This window comes from Schistocerca serialis, chromosome 5 (assembly GCF_023864345.2).
Source record: "Schistocerca serialis cubense isolate TAMUIC-IGC-003099 chromosome 5, iqSchSeri2.2, whole genome shotgun sequence".
Classification (NCBI taxonomy): domain Eukaryota; kingdom Metazoa; phylum Arthropoda; class Insecta; order Orthoptera; family Acrididae; genus Schistocerca; species Schistocerca serialis.
Genome location: NC_064642.1, coordinates 64,072,202 through 64,090,534, shown reverse-complemented (window position 1 = coordinate 64,090,534; position 18,333 = coordinate 64,072,202).

Below are 18,333 nucleotides of genomic sequence, written 5' to 3'. Positions count from 1 at the left end.
TGTCTACCTCTTATATGCTCTAACCTCTGAACTTATTTTTTCTTATTGTGCAGTCATTTGTCAAAAGACCTGCCTCAATCTATTCCGCTGCTCCTTCCTTGCCTCGTGCATCCTTGCGAACCCCCTCTCCACTTCTGTCAATCCAGGCAACTGCATTCAATAATCGGAAATCAATAATCACTTTCCTGTTGCCGCAGAAGTGTACTTTTGGAGGTCTTTATGGTTGTGTGTGAGAATGTGTGTTCTCTTGAAAAAGAGGAAGCGCTGGAAAGCTTGTGTGAATACTGCTTTCTGTTGCAGGCTTCTGTGCTCCACACATCAGTCCGCTATAGCTGAGTTGCAGTCTTCCCATTATTTTATGCAGTGTACCATCTAGAAATTTTCATTAATGTTATATATTAAAGTTTTACTTTCACTTAATTACTGCTAATTCAGCACAATACAGCTATGTACTGTACCGTTTCAATCAGTTTTCTTGCAATGTGTTCAGAAACGTGTTTTACTAGATCTCGGACGCACTGTCACTCCAAGCACTTCATATTTTAGATCACGCATTCTGACGACTGAGCTATGAACCCTCATGCATGGCTTGCAATTTTTATTTGTCATAAATTACGTATTACTGCTTTAAATAAAATGCAACTTATATTTGTATAAGTTCTGTAGTGTAACTTTCATTTAATTCGGTGAGTTGTTGTGTTTTTAACTGCACTTGAAAATGTACCATCCTAGAAATTATTGGTGTTTAATAAAGCAAATTTTAAGATTCAGCTAGGTGAAATGATGTCTTTCTTCATGCAATACACTCACGTCCTCTCTAACTACTTTTTATGTGTCTGGGAGAGTGGTCCAGTGAGTGGCTAGGAAGACATCACCAGCGTAAATAAATCTGCGAGATACAGTTTCTGGCAGGCCGTGGGTATGGAAACCAAAGAGCATAGGGGCGAGAAATGAACCTTGAGGCAGGCCACTTTTCGTTCTGTGGAATTCAATACTCATGTGTTTGTTTACGTGTATGTTGTATAATGTCGTGCAGTAATAATAACTTCCCTTTCCGTAAACAGGAGTGACCCGCGCTCTTTTTAAGTCACGGGTAGAATTCCTCCGCTGAAGCGAACTGGTGCAACTTCCGGTCAAGAGCGGGGCTGATACACACACTATCTGGATAACCGCAGAGTAACGTTTGCCCACAATAGTTAGAACACGCGTTACTCGAGCCGTCTGCCGGCGTCCCGGATACCTTTCACCTTCCGCGGGCCCTGCAGGGCGGCCGCTACCTGTGGCTGCAGCAGAGGCGACCTGCGACCTTTGGCGCTGCCAGTGATCCGGAGCCCGCGCTGTTTGTTCGCGGTGCGCCGATGCCCAGCACGCCGCAGACGTCGGCGCCGTGGGCGACGCCTCAATCACGCTAATGCTGTGTACACGGCTTCCTCCCTCCCTCCCAGACACACACCACCGGGCGGCGCGCTCCCTACACACCTGCGGTGCGCACGAGCGCGAATTCTCAGCCCGCCCCCCCCCCCCCCCCCCCCCGCCACCACCACCACCACTTCGCAACGTCCGCACGCTTCTATTCACTGGGAGTACTCCGAGTGCATTTACCATCCAAGGCGCGACAGTTAATTTAGTCAGACCGTAGAACAGTGGAAGGAGCACCTTTCTCCGCTTTGGTCACTAAATCGGGTCAGTCAGTTGCTGCCCAACAAGGCGCCAGCCAGTTCGATTTCTACTGGACACTTTCATATCACCTACGACCACTTACTTATTTCCCTTCGGCACATAATTTCATTTATTTACTCCCAACAATTATAGATTATTGTACAGACAGCTAAAATACGTCATACAATATACATAGTTGTGTGCAATAAATATCAGGCACCAGACACACGACATTCCCTCAAAATTACTGAGACCGATGGGGGAACATACAACGCACAATATATTTCAAATGGCGTGGAAGATATACACTATGGGCCATTAAAATTGCTACACCACGAAGATGATGTGCTACAGACGCGAAATTTAACCGACAGGAAGAATATACTGTGATATGCAAATGATTAGCGTTTCAGAGCATTCAAACAAGGGTGGCGCCGACGGCGACACCTACAACGTGCTGACATGAGGAAAGTTTCCAACCGATTTCTCATACACAAACAGCAGTTGACCGGCGTTGCCTGGTGAAACGTTCTATTGATGCCTCGTGTAAGGAGGAGAAATGCGTAACATCACGTTTCCGACTTTGATAAAGGCCGGATAGTAGCCTATTACGATTGTGTTTTATCGTATAGCGACATCGCTGCTTGCGTTGGTCGACATCCAGTGACCGTTAGCAGAATACGGAATCGGTGGATTCAGAAGGGCAATACGAAACGCCGTGCTGGATCCCAGCGGCCTCGTATCACTAGCGGTCGAGATGACAGGCATCTTATCTGCATGACTGTAATAGATTGTGCAGCCACGTTTCGATCCCTGAGTTAACAGATGGGGACGTTTGCAAGACAACAACCATCTGCACGAACAGTTCGACGACGTTTGCAGCAGTATGGACTATCAGCTCGGAGACCGCGGCTGCGCTTACCCTTGACGCTGCATCACAGACAGCAGCGCTTGCGATGGTGTACTCAACGACGAACCTGGATGCACGAATGGCAAAACGTCAGTTTTTCGGATGAATCCAGGTTCTGTTAACAGAATCTTGATGGTCGCATCCGTGTTTGGCGACATCGCTGTGAACGCACATTGGAAGCGGGTATTCGTCATCACCATACTGGCGTATCAGCCGGCGTGATTGTATGGGGTGCCATTGGTTACACGTCTCGGTCACCTCTTGTTCGCGTTGACGGCACTTTGAACAGTGGACGTTACATTTCAGATGTGTTACGACCCGTGGCTCTACCTTTCATTCGATGCCTGCGAAACCCTACATTTCAGCAGGATAATGCACGACCGCATGTTGCAGGTCCTGTACGGGCCTTTCTGGATACAGAAAATGTTCGACTGCTGCCCTAGCCAGCACATTCTCCAGATCTCTCACCAACTGAAAACGTGTGGTCAATGGTGGCCGAGCAACTGGCTCACAATATGCCAGTCACTACTCTTGATGAACTGTGGTGTCGTGTTGAAGCTGTATGGGCAGCTATACCTGTACACGCCATCCAAGCTCTGTTTGACTCAATGCACAGGCGTAGGAAGGCCGTTATTACGGCCAGAGGTAGTTGTTCTGGGTACTGATTTCTCAGGATCTATGCAGCCAAATTGCGTGATAATGTAATCACATGTCAGTTCTAGTATAATGTATCTGTCCAATGAATACCGGTTTATCATTTGCATTTCTTTTTGGTGTAGCAATTTTAATGGCCAGATACCCTTACACTTCCAAAATAATGTAGTGATTCAAATTTCATAGAAGGTAGTTGATAACACGTATCAGTATTACCGACTATTAGTTTAATACGTATTGCAAAATACTGACGGGATTTATTAGCACAAGAATCGAACTTATTGAGGCGGACCTCAGGGAATATCAGTTAGGGTTCCGAAGAAATCTGAGAACACGTAAGGCTGTTCTGACTCTACAGTTTCTCTTAGAAGATAGGTTGAAGAAAGGTAGACCTACGTTTATAGTATTTGTAGGACAGAGAACGCTTCTGACCACGTTGACCGGAATACACTCTTGGAAATTATGAAGATAGCAGGGGGCAAAACATAATACGCAAAGTTTATTTCCAATTTGTACAGAAATCAGACACCAGTTCATAAGAGTCGAGGTGCGTGACAGGGAAGCAGTAGTTGAGAAGGCAGTGAGACAGAATTGTAGCCTATAATCCAAGTTGTTCATTCTGTACACTGAGGAAGCTGCAAAGGAAACCAAGGGGAAATTTGGAAAATGAATTAAAGCTTTGGGAAAAGAAATAAAAACTTTGAGATTTCCTGGTGACATTGTTAGTCTGTAAAGGACAGCAAAGGAGTTTACGAGCATTGAAAGGAATGGATAATATCTTGAAAAGAAATTATAAGATGAGTATCAATAAAAGTAAAACAAGTGTAATAGATGTAGTGAATTAAAAAAGGTAGTGCCAAGGTTATTAACTCAGGAAAGGATACATTAAAAGCAATCGGCGAGTTTTCTTCTTTGGGCAGTAAAATAAGTGGCGATGACTGGAGTAGAGAGAGAAATGTAGAAAAATGTCAGAAACAGACATCCCTGACACACACCAACAGCAACACTAATAAGTTCACTCTCACCGATGAGGTCCCCAAAACCAAAATTGCTGACACCAGAGACCACAGAGGAAGAACAGACACACGAAAATGAAATATAGCAGGCAGCAGGTTCAAAGCGCAAACAGAAGAAAATCGCACAAACAAGTGCGCCGACAAACTCACAAGTTATCCGCAGGGCGCTCTTGCCAACATACACAGCTCCAGCCGCTAGTACCATACACACGATGGGTAACAACACTGTGCAAGCTCGAAACAACGACCGATCCGCTCTGCGCCTAACACAGCCTAGACAGGTTTTCCCCCAGACATAATTCACAACTATGTCGACCTAAGCGCCCGTAACAACAAAGTAACATGGTAACACAACGTTCTACGCCAAACCTTCAGGGGCAAAGTTTAACTGCACATCGCTGCAAGGACTAGATACAAAGATCTGCTTCAGGAAGCAGATCTTTGTATCTAGTCCTTGCATATATATATATATATATATATATATAAAACACTGCATGTACAGAGCTACTGACGGAACAACGCAGCAGTATGTGATAATGAGTGTATATATGTACCCCAAACCCATCAGTAGAAGAAGAACTCATCGCTCTTGGCTGGGAATACGTAAGCATGAGAGCTGAAACACACAAAAACACTACATGGTGGAGCTGGCCGACAGGACACACTGCCGCGACCTGCTGAAGGTAAAGTTCTTTCTTCACTTGGCCGTAACAGTAGAAGTAGACTAACCGCAGCAATTCCCCCAATAATGCCACCGCTGCCAGCGATAAATCTGCAGCCAGACACACCATTGCCATCAATGCACACATAGCCAAACAGACCAACCATGCGCTATCTGCGATGGACCCCACGTGGCCAGCTATAGAGAGTGCCAAGTACACAAAGAGAACAGCTCCAGAAACCCCAGTGTGGTGTGGCATTTCCTTCGTTGGTGCAGTCGCAAGCACCATCGGCGAGGGGTGAGGGGGGCAGTGGACCCCAGCGCCCACCACACACACGACCAACACACCTAGCAACAAACAGCCTGTTCGGACAACACAATCCACTAATACCACACTGCCTACAACACAGGCACTTGGTCATAACACAACCCCACTCCCTGTAGTCACAGACTCTAACACACACACAAAAACAAACAACAGCCAACTACATACAAGCACACAGTCTGAAAAACCCTGACTGACACTACTTCCCCCTCCGCTCCCCTATCACCACAGCAACAATGCAGGTGTCACAAGCAGACACACGCACCACTAACACAAGCCAGCCCATCCACCACTCTAAGACAAGAACCAGCTGCCAACAATACACCCACCGCCTCACTGGCTGATACAACAACATCCTGAAACAAGTAGAGTAGTAGGGTTACTTTTCGTCCATCACACATGGATTAAAACCCTTATGAGGTTCTTAAACCTCACCAGCACACTGCACACACAGTTCATAGCAGCTACATCTGACCAGTGCATGGCTGTCATACAAACTTCTCTCACCGCACTTACCACAATCTTCCATGGATAATACACAACACCTGCTTACTATGCAAACGACACAACTCTGACTCTGATTTGGGATTCTAACGGTATCTACAGTAAAAGGACTGAACTGCTTGCATTTTACGGAGCAAAGTGGCATCAGGATAGCTCTTGTGAATGAGACACTACTCAATCCGCACAAACAGTTACGCGTTTCAGGTTATTGTGTCCATCATACTGACTGACCGGATGACAGGGCGGGAGAAGGCACAGCAGTCATCATAAACAAAGACATAGAGCACACGAACAAAGAGCTTCCTTCACTCGGAAGCACAGAGGCTATGGCTGACAGCGTCAAGGTCAGTGGAGCATACACCGCACTGACGTCACAATGCAGTCCATCACAGAACAGTAACATGCGATATCAGCATCTTACTCAACACAGCACGACGAGTAATCGCTGCTGGAGATCTTAACGCTAAACACCCGGACTGGTATTCAAGAATACGAAACTCCAACGGCAAAAAAATTGTAAGAACACTCACTAGGACGAAACTACATCATACTGGGGCCGGGCGTACCCACGCTCGGGCCCACACAGTGGCAACAAAGGCCAAATGTGATAGACTTCGGTCTCATCAGGGGCATTACAAACATAGTAAACTATGAAATTAAGAATGATCTGGCCTCCGACCACCTACTACCACTAATACTGCACACGGGAGAGACACTGCAGAATCTCGAACCACTTTGGATACTAAAGTAATAACGCGTGAATTGGGCCCACTTGAAGCAAACACTCGATATGTAACTTCCTGGCAGATTAAAACTGTGTGCCGGACCGAGACTCGAATTCGGGATCTTTGCCTTCATTCTTGAAACACTCGATCGTCGTATCCCAAAGGCACACGAAGTTAAGCACATAGAACGAATAGATGTAGCTGTTGAAGCACTCACTACAGCAGTCCAGCACGCAGTGACAGACGTCATTTCAGTTATTACACATGTACAACACTCAACAGCCTGCACCAAGAAATTCTGGGCCTCATCTCAATTTGAAACCGTCTCAGGAGATACTGGGAGCGCAGCAGGCGCCCGTTGTACCAACTGCATATTAACAGGCTCCAGGGAGTTATACGGGAAAATATACAAACATTTAAAACTACTCAATGGGACCAGAAACTCGCTGGGCTGTATACCACTCTATTTGGCATGCGGAATCTCGCAAGACGCTTCACACCGTACAACAGCCAGACGACCCTGCATACTCCGCGAAGGAGAAGGCAGAGCTCATGGCCAGAACAATTTCAATGTCATTTACACCACATCTGGTACCCTCAGACCCAGAATTCAAGCTTAAAGTGAACCAGGTGGTTACTCGTAGCACAGCCTGCGTGAGACGACATCGGACGTACTAGCACACACGAAATCACATGGGCTAATAAGCACACCACAGCTAGAAAAGCTCCTGGTCACGATTTCATTCAAAACCGCATCCTCCAGGAGTTCACGGATAAAGCCACAGAAGACCTTACACATCGCGAATGCCATCCTACGGCATCAACGCTTCCCTGCCTGTTGGAAGGCGGCCAAGTTTCTGATGTTCAGAAAGCCAGGGAAAGACTAATCTCGCCCACAAAATTATCGACCCACCAGATTGCTATCTCGCTCAGCAAGATTGTTGAGAAGGTAATATCGAAACGTCTCACTTGTCACTGCATCAGCAACTGCACCCTGAAACCGTAGCAATTTGGCCTTACGAAGCACCACTCTACAACACAACTCCTCTGCGTAGTAGAACACGTAACAAATGACTACAACAGCAACAGAGGCAGTGTTCCTAGACACCGGAAAAGCCTTCGGTCGTCTGTGGTACAATGGGCTCATAAGCAACCTTAGCGACTTGGTTCCTCCGACGGACTGGTACATGTCATACTCTCATATCTCACCAACACGTGTTTCAATACTGACGTTCAGGGCAAACAGTCAACACGACACGGTATACAAGCTGGAGTCTCCTCCTGTTTAACCTATACATAGACGGTCTACCAATCACACAAAAACAATGGCTGCCATCAACAAGGATAACATAGCCATCCTACCGCGAGACTAGGAAACATCAGACATAAGCTCACGGCTACAGTCCTGGTTGGAACGATGTCGTGTTAAAGTAAACTTCGACAAGTGCTAAGCACTGCTGTCAGTTGTAGACAGAAGCAACTGCACAAACACCAACACTGGAGACAGGTAACACTACACACACGCCCAATAGGTTTCCGTCAGAAAGTCAGGTACCTAGGTGTCTGGCTGTATCGGAAACTAACATGGGGGAACCACAAACAATACAAGTACAAGCGAGACTCAGATGACTTTAGACACTGCTCAACAGGCAAACCACACTGAATGGGATTTTGTCGCTGTCTACATACATGTCACTAATTGGACCTTTGATAACATATGTAGCCACCTGCAGGTCCTTCAGAACAAAGTGCTACATGTCATAAGCAACACTCCACAATACAGACGCACCTTGCATCTTCACAATGAACAACGCCTAAAGACTCTCTAGGAGGTATTAAAAAAAAATCTTGCCACATGTATATTCAGGAACTCGAGACACTCGAACGACCCCTCATCCTGAATCTGGGAACCTACGACCACAACCATAGCTGAAGGCTCAATCGTCCAAAGACACTCTTTAGTAGGGGCATATAACCACCCATGGCAATCCAAGGCACACAGACAACGCATATAACGGCGAACCCCTGCTCACAGCAAAGCTGACTGGCACCAACAGGTGAATCAGACAGCCGGTCATCCAGCCACAGCAGTGAAGCCAAATTTTGCACACTAAAGACTAACAGAACCGAAGCAACCACCTACAACGTGCGATCGATTCTGTGACCAGTCGACCACTAATACGACGACTATGACTTTTACAGGTACGCAGACAAAGCAGTTTGCCCACGGATCATCGTTGACTTCCAGCCCAGCGGTACCTCACGTCGATTTTGATTGATACTCTTTTGACGATCCTAAGGTAATGACATTGGTACCAGGCACTGCACGCTGTCCAATCACTAACCAACCATACCCCTGCACGATCTGTCGCAGACAGCAACGACATCCACTACTGCTCTTACTACCCGTCCAGACTGTCACAGGGGTTCTTTTCTCCCAACTTGGCACTTGTCTTGGCACTTTTCCCCTCTGCCCTTAAACGCGCCATTCTTCGTCGGTTTTCGTCCATTTCTATCACCTCGTCGGGCCCGCATTAGTGGGGTAATCCTACCCAGACGCACGGACAACATTGCTGCCCCACACCCCGTGAACTCCTCGATTTCCAGCTAACGATACGGAAATCGCAGTAGATATATTAAGGTGATCAGCACGTCGGTGTGGGCGTGAAGGGGCTCAACCCTTTGAAAAAAAAAGACTGCCGATAAATGTATTTCTGAAAAACCACTTCGTTGTCATCGAATGAACGCAAATGTTACGTAATGTTTGCTGAAGGTTTTTAAATTCACTGTAGCCTTGTATGGAAGTTTCACAAGCTGCGACATGGTCGCGAATTGAACAGTGACCCGAAAATAGAATAAAGTTCCTTTACTTCACGTCTGTGTTGCTGCTGACAAGATGACTCTTGTGTATACTATTGTTTATATATGTTTAACGATGCTGGTGCTGATCTTGTGTTCAGCGTTTGCTGATGCCACTATGCCTGTAGTATATTAGCACATGTTTTTATAAAACTAATCTGAAGATGGTGATTTTAACCCGAAACCGGTAGTCTGAGGACATAAAAATTTGTGACCAAACAAGTGAAGTAAAGGAAATTCTATAAAATTGAAACGAAGAGAATACAAGCTTTTGAAATGTGGTTGTAGACGAGAATACTGTAGTGAATGAAAGTAACATATGATTAATTGCAGCAATGAACTGCTTTCTTCAGAAACGGATGATGGAAGGAAGGAAGGTTAGATTTTAATGTGCATATTTTGGTTTCTAACAGTTTCTATTGTTTTCACAAGGAAAAGGAGAAAAAACAGTTTAAGAGGACAATTGATGTCTAATTCGAACATATAATGTTCACTTTGATGATGATATATTTTGACACAAGCTTCAGGGGCTCGCAAATAGAATAAATTATTATGAACGCTGTAATCACATATAAACCCGCGTGATAATTTTTTTCAAATTTATTGTATTGCTGTCGAAGTATCGTCTAATGTTTTAATTGTAGACGAGAATGCTGAAGCTTAGGTACATAGGATAAGTAATGATGAGATGCTAAGTCGAATAGGGGTAAAAAGAAATTTACGGCGGAAGTTGACTAATGGAAGAGATCGTTTGGTAGGAAACATCCTGAGGCATCAATGAATCATTGGTTTGAAAATGGAGGGAAGTTTGGAGAGTAAAATTTATAGAGAGGCTACAGTAAGCAGCTTGAAATGGATGTGGGTTGTGGTACTTATGCAGAGATGAAGAAGCTCCCACAGTATAGTAATCTTCAATAGTAGTGTTTGTCGATCGCAGTACGTAGGTGAAAGCTGGTATTTCGACAATCTCCACTAAACTAATTTAAACCTGGAGAGAACACAAATCACAATAAATTCTCTAGGAGACAACTTTTATTCTCATTATCTCAACGATTCACAGAGATTGCAGTAACAACATAATTTTTGCTCTTCTTACAATACGTTTCAGTCCAAGAACAACCAGCTAACAATAGTTCCAGCTGTTGACTTTTCGAGTTCTGACGTAAGTGTTTGTTCCTTCCACTTCTTTTTATCGCTGGAGTGGTTGGTTGGTTTGGAGGGATTAAAGGGACCAGACTGCTACGGTCATCGGTCCCTTATCGCTGGAGTGACAACGAGTGTTGACACCGTGTCAGATGGAATAGCAGGATCCAGTAAATACCTGCCTTCTGCAAGCACGTGAGACGTCGGCAGGATTCAGTGGGTCGGTGTAACGACCGATAACCAGGGAGAAACGAGCGATATACAATCAGCGGCAACAGTCCGGAACCGCGGGACTGCTACGGTCGCAGGTTCGAATCCTGCCTCGGGCATGGGTGTGTGTGATATCCTTAGGTTAGTTAGGTTTAAGTAGTTCTAAGTTCTAGGGAACTTATGACCTAAGATGTTGAGTCCCATAGTGCTCAGAGCCATTTTTTTGAATCAGCGGCAAAACGGCCCTTCGGAATAGAAAGACTAATATACCCCTGTTTTAAGAAACTCGAGAGTTCTGTCTGCTGGATACATGGACTGGGTTGTCTACAGAGCTCTAAGACAGTCAGAGCATATGAGGAATTTGGCTCCACGTTCACGTTTCATCTGAACCATAGATTTAAAAATCGTTTACATTGCGGCGTCAAAGGGGGTGCGGTTGAAATGCTGCGGCAACTGAAAACGTACTCGAGAGCAGAACTACCGGGACAGTGGGATTATTATGGGCAAAAGGTCTATACTCCACACTGGTACACTGTCAATTTCTGGAGGTATCAAGTGGAATGTCGCATCCAGGAGAAGCGAAATGGTGCGAAAAAGCCAACCAAGGAAGCATTGGTGTGGGTGATGCTGACTGGCAAGTGCAGACTAGCAGCATGCAGATTTTACCTTTTCGGCAAACTGAAAAATCAGGAGGGGTGGGGGAGCGGGAAGCGATTCCACAACGTTCACACAATGCTTATCGAATGATTCCGTAACCAAGGAGAGGACTTCTATCGTTGAGGAATTCAGCGATTGGTAGACCGCCGTTTACAGAGAGGGAGGGTGACCATGTTGATAAGTAATGTCAGGTATCTGTATCTCCTTGACGTGTAGTGCAGCATTCAATAAAAGTTGCTCGGCCTGCCATAATCAAGTGTGACTTATTTTCTGAAGTCCCCTCGCGGAACTCAGCACGTCGTTAAAACGGAGAGAAATCGTCGTACGGAAATGTTCCTTCTGCAGTACCAGAAGGATGGCGTTACAGTTCGCGTTATATAGGAATAATCTGGTGCATAGCGACATTACGTTCGAGGAGATCAGTGATTTACATATTTTGAACTTTCTTATGTTTCAGCCCCAGTCACGGTCTATGGCATAATCATAACCAGTTGCGGGTTACAGTGGCCATCTTCCGATGCTACAACACGAGAAAAGAGGAAAGCCTAAATTAATATATGAAAGTGTGCAATAATTTTTTCCCATGTTAGTTGTGAGTTAAGTAAATTATAGTTAAAATTGTGTGGTTCATACTTATACGGCATGGATGACATTTGAAAACTAGTCGTTCATTACAAGTGCTGTTAAATTGAACATAACAACAAAACTCAGGTTATTTCGTAAGAATAGCCAAGTGTGCTTTGATTTCACTACTCCTTGCGCTAGATGTGTGTGTCTCCTTTACGGCAAAGCTTTGGACATAAAAGGATAAAATGCATCATAGTTAATATTAAAATTGTAACACTTATTCGTTATATACCAGAGTGCGAGTCACTAAGGTGGTAAAACCATATTTAAAACGGAGTAATAACAAAACCGAAGCGATCCGTTTATGAGACATACTCGTACATAGCGCTGCTTTTTCAGCTGCGACCGAGCGAGGCGGCGCAGTGCCTAGCACACTGGACTCGCATTCCGACGGTTCAATCCCGCGTCCGGCCATCTTGATTTAGGTTTTCCACGATTTCCTTAAACCGCCCCAGGCAAACGTCGGGATGGTTCCTTTGAAAGGTCACGGCCGAATTCCTTCCCCGTCCTTCCCTAATCCGATGAGACCGATGACCTCACTGTCTAGTCTCCTCCCCAGACAACGTCTCCCCCCTCCCCCCCCCCCCCCCCCCCCCACTCAGCAGCGAGGTGCTTACCTTGCGGGCCATCCGCCCAGAAGAGATGACGCAGCCCAGACGACACAGCGTGTCGCTCGTCACGGACTGACCCCATTATTAGATGGTCCGGGACCTCACGTGCGCTGCCCTCGAAACGCGAAGTTCCGAGAACGAATCTTGACCCTGCTTCCACTTTTAGGGTTCTAGGAAGTTCCCAAGGTTACATTGCTCAGGCACTCTCTATCGCCTTTTGCTAAATGTAGTAGTTGTTTAGCTTTCGCTTTCGTGTGGTGGTGTATCTAGCCACGATATGACGATATTCATGTAGCAACAGCAATAAAAATAATCTTCGTCTGCCCAGAATCTTTTATGAATTATCATTGCAATTCACAGTGTACGCACGCTGTCCGTACTGTTCAGATGAAAACATTTGGTCGACAGCGAGTATTACATAAACGCACGGTGATATTTATGTTTCGGAATATCGGGTACAAAGTTCAAGTCTTCTCAAGAAGATTTTCATTTTATTCATTCGTTCAGTGTTTCCAATGCACTTGAAATTTCAGTTGGAATTGATTCAATATTTATTGTGGCACAGTGATTTTCTGAATAAAAGTTTGCTCAATTTTTTTGAACCCACACCTACTTTTTGCAGTTGCAGCTTTTAATTTCCGTGCAAAATAAATCCTTTCCTTAAAGAAGTCATAATTTATTGTCGGACATAATTAATAAATTTGCATCAGTTAATTAGTTATGATTGACAGACTGGGCAAGAATAATCGATAGCATAGGTGGAGAACAGAGTAAGAATAATTCTGTGTCCCCGCTAGTACTCAGAGGGCTTATTGCACCTTCATGTGGCCATTGGAAGAAGATGTTGCAAAACTATAGGCCCAAAAGTAAATGAGTTGCCTCCACTACTTTTAACCGTTGTATCTAACTTACTATTAAGACCACATTATTTATATTCTTCTTTTGTTTCGCAACAAATTTAAACAAAGACCACGATGTTATTGCGACGTAGCTACCAAAAAACTATAAACAAAGGTGATCCACGTGTGCAGCTGAATATGTTCCGTCAAAGACTCTGAACAAGAGCAATACCAATTTATTATTCTACGAACATTTTTCATTCACTTGTGATGTCAGAAGAACACATTAAGAGCGAAATGTGTGTGTGTGCTCGAGGAACAGCTTTGAACGGGAAAACGGAATACTTCGGCAGACATTTGAAATATTAGTAGACTCTCTTTTGGCTTGAGCCGGCTTGTAATAAAACTGTAGAAAACGACGAAAAAGGTCACTCGGGAGATGCTGAGTTTGGGATTCATTGTTTTAAAGAATTTCAGTGAGGAGCAGTAAATATAAAGCACAAAAGAGAACGGATTTTAAACCATGAGCGTACAGCTTGACTCATAAAAAATGTTGGCAGCTCATTTAGAAATGTTGCAGGACGGATGTCTGTGTAAATGGGAGCGTGTTATTTCCGGTTCAAGGAATCTTAAAGGAGGCTGTTGTACCAAGCGCGCTCTAGTGCAAGTTTTAGAGCGGTCAAAACATTTAACGGCTGGAGCAGGTACATGGGCGGTAAGCTAGGCCGACTTAGACAGCAGGCACCGATGCATCTTCATTGCTATGCAGCGCCATGAGCGACTGAGGTGCAAATTCCAAAAAGCAGTACCTACAAAAATGATGTGCATCCATCACAGTATGTGAAACGATATTGACGGTAAAATAATTACAGTAAAGTATTGAAATTTTGGAAATACATTTGTCTACGTAACATATTTAAGTGATTAACTATCCAAGATCACAGGTCAACAGAAGAGCGAGATGAGAAATTGCAAATGTGAAATTCTGTTACATTAACAACCGGTGTAACTTCCAGTATAACGCACGCAAGCAAGCAAAAGTGAATGCATCGTGTTGTATAGGTTCCGGGTGTCAGTTTGTGGGGTGGATTTCCACGCCTGTTGCACGTGGTCGGTCAGTACTGGGAGGGTTAATGCTGTTCGTGGATGGCTCTGGAGTTATCGTCCGATGATGCCCCATAAGTGCTCGACTGGAGACAGATCTGCTGATCGAGCAGGCCAAGGTGTGTGTGTGGTCTTCAGTCCACAGACTGGTTTGATGCAGCTCTCCATGCTACTGTATCCTGTGCAAGCCTCTTCATCTCCCAGTACCTACTGCAACCTACATCCTTCTGAATCTGCTTAGTGTATTCACTCTTGGTCTCCCTCTACGATTTTTACCCTCCACTCTGCCCTCCAATACTAAATTGGTGATCCCTTGATGCCTCAGAACATGTCCTACCAACCGATCCCCTCTTCTAGTCAAGTTGTGCCACAAATTTCTCTTCTATCCAATTCTATTCAATACCTCCTCATTAGTTATGTGATCTACCCATCTAATCTTCAGAATAACTCTGTAGCACCACATTTCGAAAGCTTCTATTCTCTTCTTGTCTAAACTATTATCGTCCACGTTTCACATCAGTACATGGCTACACTCCATACAAATACTTTCGGAAACGACTTCCTGACACTTAAATCTATACTCGAAGTTAACAAATTTCTCTACTTCAGAAACGCTTTACTTGCCATTGGCAGTATACATTTTATATCCTCTCCGACCATCATCAGTTATTTTGCTCCCCAAATAGCAAAATTCATTTACTAGTTTAAGTGTCTTATTTCCTAATCTAATTACTTCAGCATCACCCGATTTAATTCGACTACGTTCCATTATCCTCGTTTTGCTTTTGTTGATGTTCATCTTATATCCTCCTTTCAAGACAATGTCCATTCCCTTCAACTGCTCTTCCAAGTCCTTTGCTGTCTCTGACAGAATTACAATGTCATCGGCGAAACTCAAAGTTTTTATTTCTTCTCCGTGGATTTTAATACCTACTCCGAACTTTTCTTTCGTTTCCTTTACTGCTTGCTCAATATACAGATTGAATAACATCGGGGATAGGCTACAACCCTGTCTCACTCCCTTCCCAACTACTGCTTCCCTTTCATGCCCCTCGACTCTTGTAAGTGCCAAGGTAACATGTCGATACTCTGTAGTGCATATTGGATTAGAACAGTGCTATGGGGTGAGCGTTATCCTGTTGGAAAACAGTCCCAGGAATGCTCTTCATGAATGGCAGCACAACGGGTTTGCAGTCAGGGTGCGCGGGATACGTACGACAGTGTCCTGATGTCATACGAAATCACACCGCAGACCGTAACTCCAAGTGCCCGTCCAGGGTGTACAGGCCGTCACCTGGCTCCTCCTAACCAACACATGGCCATGACTGTCACCAAGGGAGAACCAGTTTCCATCGGAAAACACAACGGACCTCAACCCTGTCCTCCAATGAGCTCTTGCTTGACACCACCGAAGTCGCAAATGGTGATAGTCTGGAGTCAATAGGATGCACGCTGAAGGGTATCTGGCTCGGAGGCGTCCTTGAGGCAACAAATCTGCAACACTTCGTTGTGTCATTGTGGAGCCAACTGCTGTTCAAATTGCTGCTGCAGATGCAGTACGATGCGCCAGAGCCATATGCCGAACACGATGGTTTTCCTTGTCGGTAGTGCCATACGGCCGTCCGGAGTCCGGTCTTCTTGCAGCAGTACATTCTCGTGATTACCGCTACCAGCGATCTTGTACAAAGTCTATATGGCTCTAGGCTGCTGAGGTATTCAGTCCCCAGAGGCTACATTCCTGCCAAGTCTTTCTGCAGTATCGTTGAAGGAACATCCAGCTCCTCGTAGCCCTAATAGGCGACCTCGTTTAAACTCAGTGAGGTGTAGATAATAGGGTGTTTGTCGCCTTAAAGACGTTACTGACTATCGTCTACTCGCCACATCCTGTCTCAAAGGAAACTAACGCTCACGCCCGTTACAAAGTGTATTTAAAGCAAACTTGATTTGCATCCTTATAGTGGCACTAATAGTGCCGCTCTTATGCGACTGGCATGATATCTGAACGCACATCATCTTCCACGTGTAGAAACACTCCTGCCAACTTTCGTTTACTCCTCCTACTTGGTATCGCGATTTTTTCCGTCAGTGTAGTTCACATTATTCTCGAAACTTCCACATCCTTACTTAATATTAAAAATGTGGATATTACACTACTGGCCATTAAAATTGCTACACCGAGAAGAAATGCAATTGATAAACGGGTATTCACTAGACAAATATATTTTACTAGAATTGTCATTACATTTTCACGCAATTTAGGTGCATAGATCCTGAGAAATCAGTACCCAGAACAACCACCTCTGGCCGTAATAACGGCCTTGATACGCCTGGGCATTGAGTCAAACAGAGCTTGGATGGCGTGTACAAGTACAGCTGCCCAAGCAGCTTCAACACGATACCACAGTTCATCAACAGTAGTGACTGGCGTATTGTGACGAGCGAGTTGCTCAGCCACAATTGACCAGACGTTTTCAATTGGTGAGAGATCTGGAGAATGTGCTGGCCAGGGCAGCGGTTGAAGATTTACTGTATCCAGAAAGGCCCGTACAGGACCTGCAACGTGTGGTCGTGCATTATCCTGCTGAAATGTAGGGTTTCGCAGGGATCGAATGAAGGGTAGAGCCACGGGCCGTAACACATCTGAAATCTAACGTCCACCGTTCAAAGCGCCGTCAATACGAACAAGAGGTGACCGAGACATGTAACCAATGGCACCCCATAGCATCACGCCAGGTGATGACGAATACACGCTTCCAATGTGCGTTCACCGCGATGTCGCCAAAAACGGATGCGACCATCATGATGCTGTAAACAAAACCGGGATTCATCCGTAAAATCGGCGTTTTGCGATTCATGCACCCAGGTTCGTCGTTGAGTACACCATCGCAGGCGCTCGTGTCTGTGATGAAGCGTCAAGGGTAACCGCAGCCATGGTCTCCGAGCTGATAGTCCAAGCTGCTGCAAACGTCGTCGAACTGTTCGTTCAGATGGTTGTTGTCTTGCAAACGTCCCGATCTGTGTGACTCAGGGATCGAGACGTGGCTGCACGATCCGTTACAGCCATGCGGACAAAATGCCTGCCATCTCGACTGCTAGTGATACGAGGCCGTTGGGATCCAGCACGGCCTTCCGTATGCCTCTTTTGAACCCACCGATTCCATATTCTGTTAACCGCCATTGGATCTCGACCAACGCGAGCAGCAATGTCGCGATACGATAAACCGCAATCGCGATAGGTTACAATCCGACCTTTATCAAAGTCGGAAACGTGATGGTACGCATTTCTCCTGCTTACACGAGGCATTACAACAACGTTTCACCAGGCAACGCCGGTCAGCTGCTGTTTGTGTACGAGAAATCGGTTGGAAACTTTCCTCATGTCAGGACGTTGTAGGTGTCGCCACCGGCGCCAACCTTGTGTGAATGCTCTTAAAAGCTAATCATTTGCATAACACAGCATCTTCTTCCTGTCGGTTAAATTTCGCGTCTGTAGCACGTCATCTTCGACGTGTAGCAATTTTAATGGCCAGTAGTGTATTTACAGCCTAAGTTAGCAACAGAACAGTCACGTTAACATAATGCTTTAAGACAAGGTATTCATTTTAAATATGTGGTGTTTGACAAAATTTTGACCCACATCTGAGTGCGACTTAATAGAAAACTATTTTTGCTAATGCTGGCCGATTGGCTCAAAAGTTTTAATTATTGTTGTGAAAGTCTTCAGTCTGAAGACTGGTCTGATGCAGCTCTCCGTGCTAGCCTGTCCTATGCAAGCCTCTTCATCTCTGTATAACTACGGCGAACTATATACATTTGAACCTGTTTACCG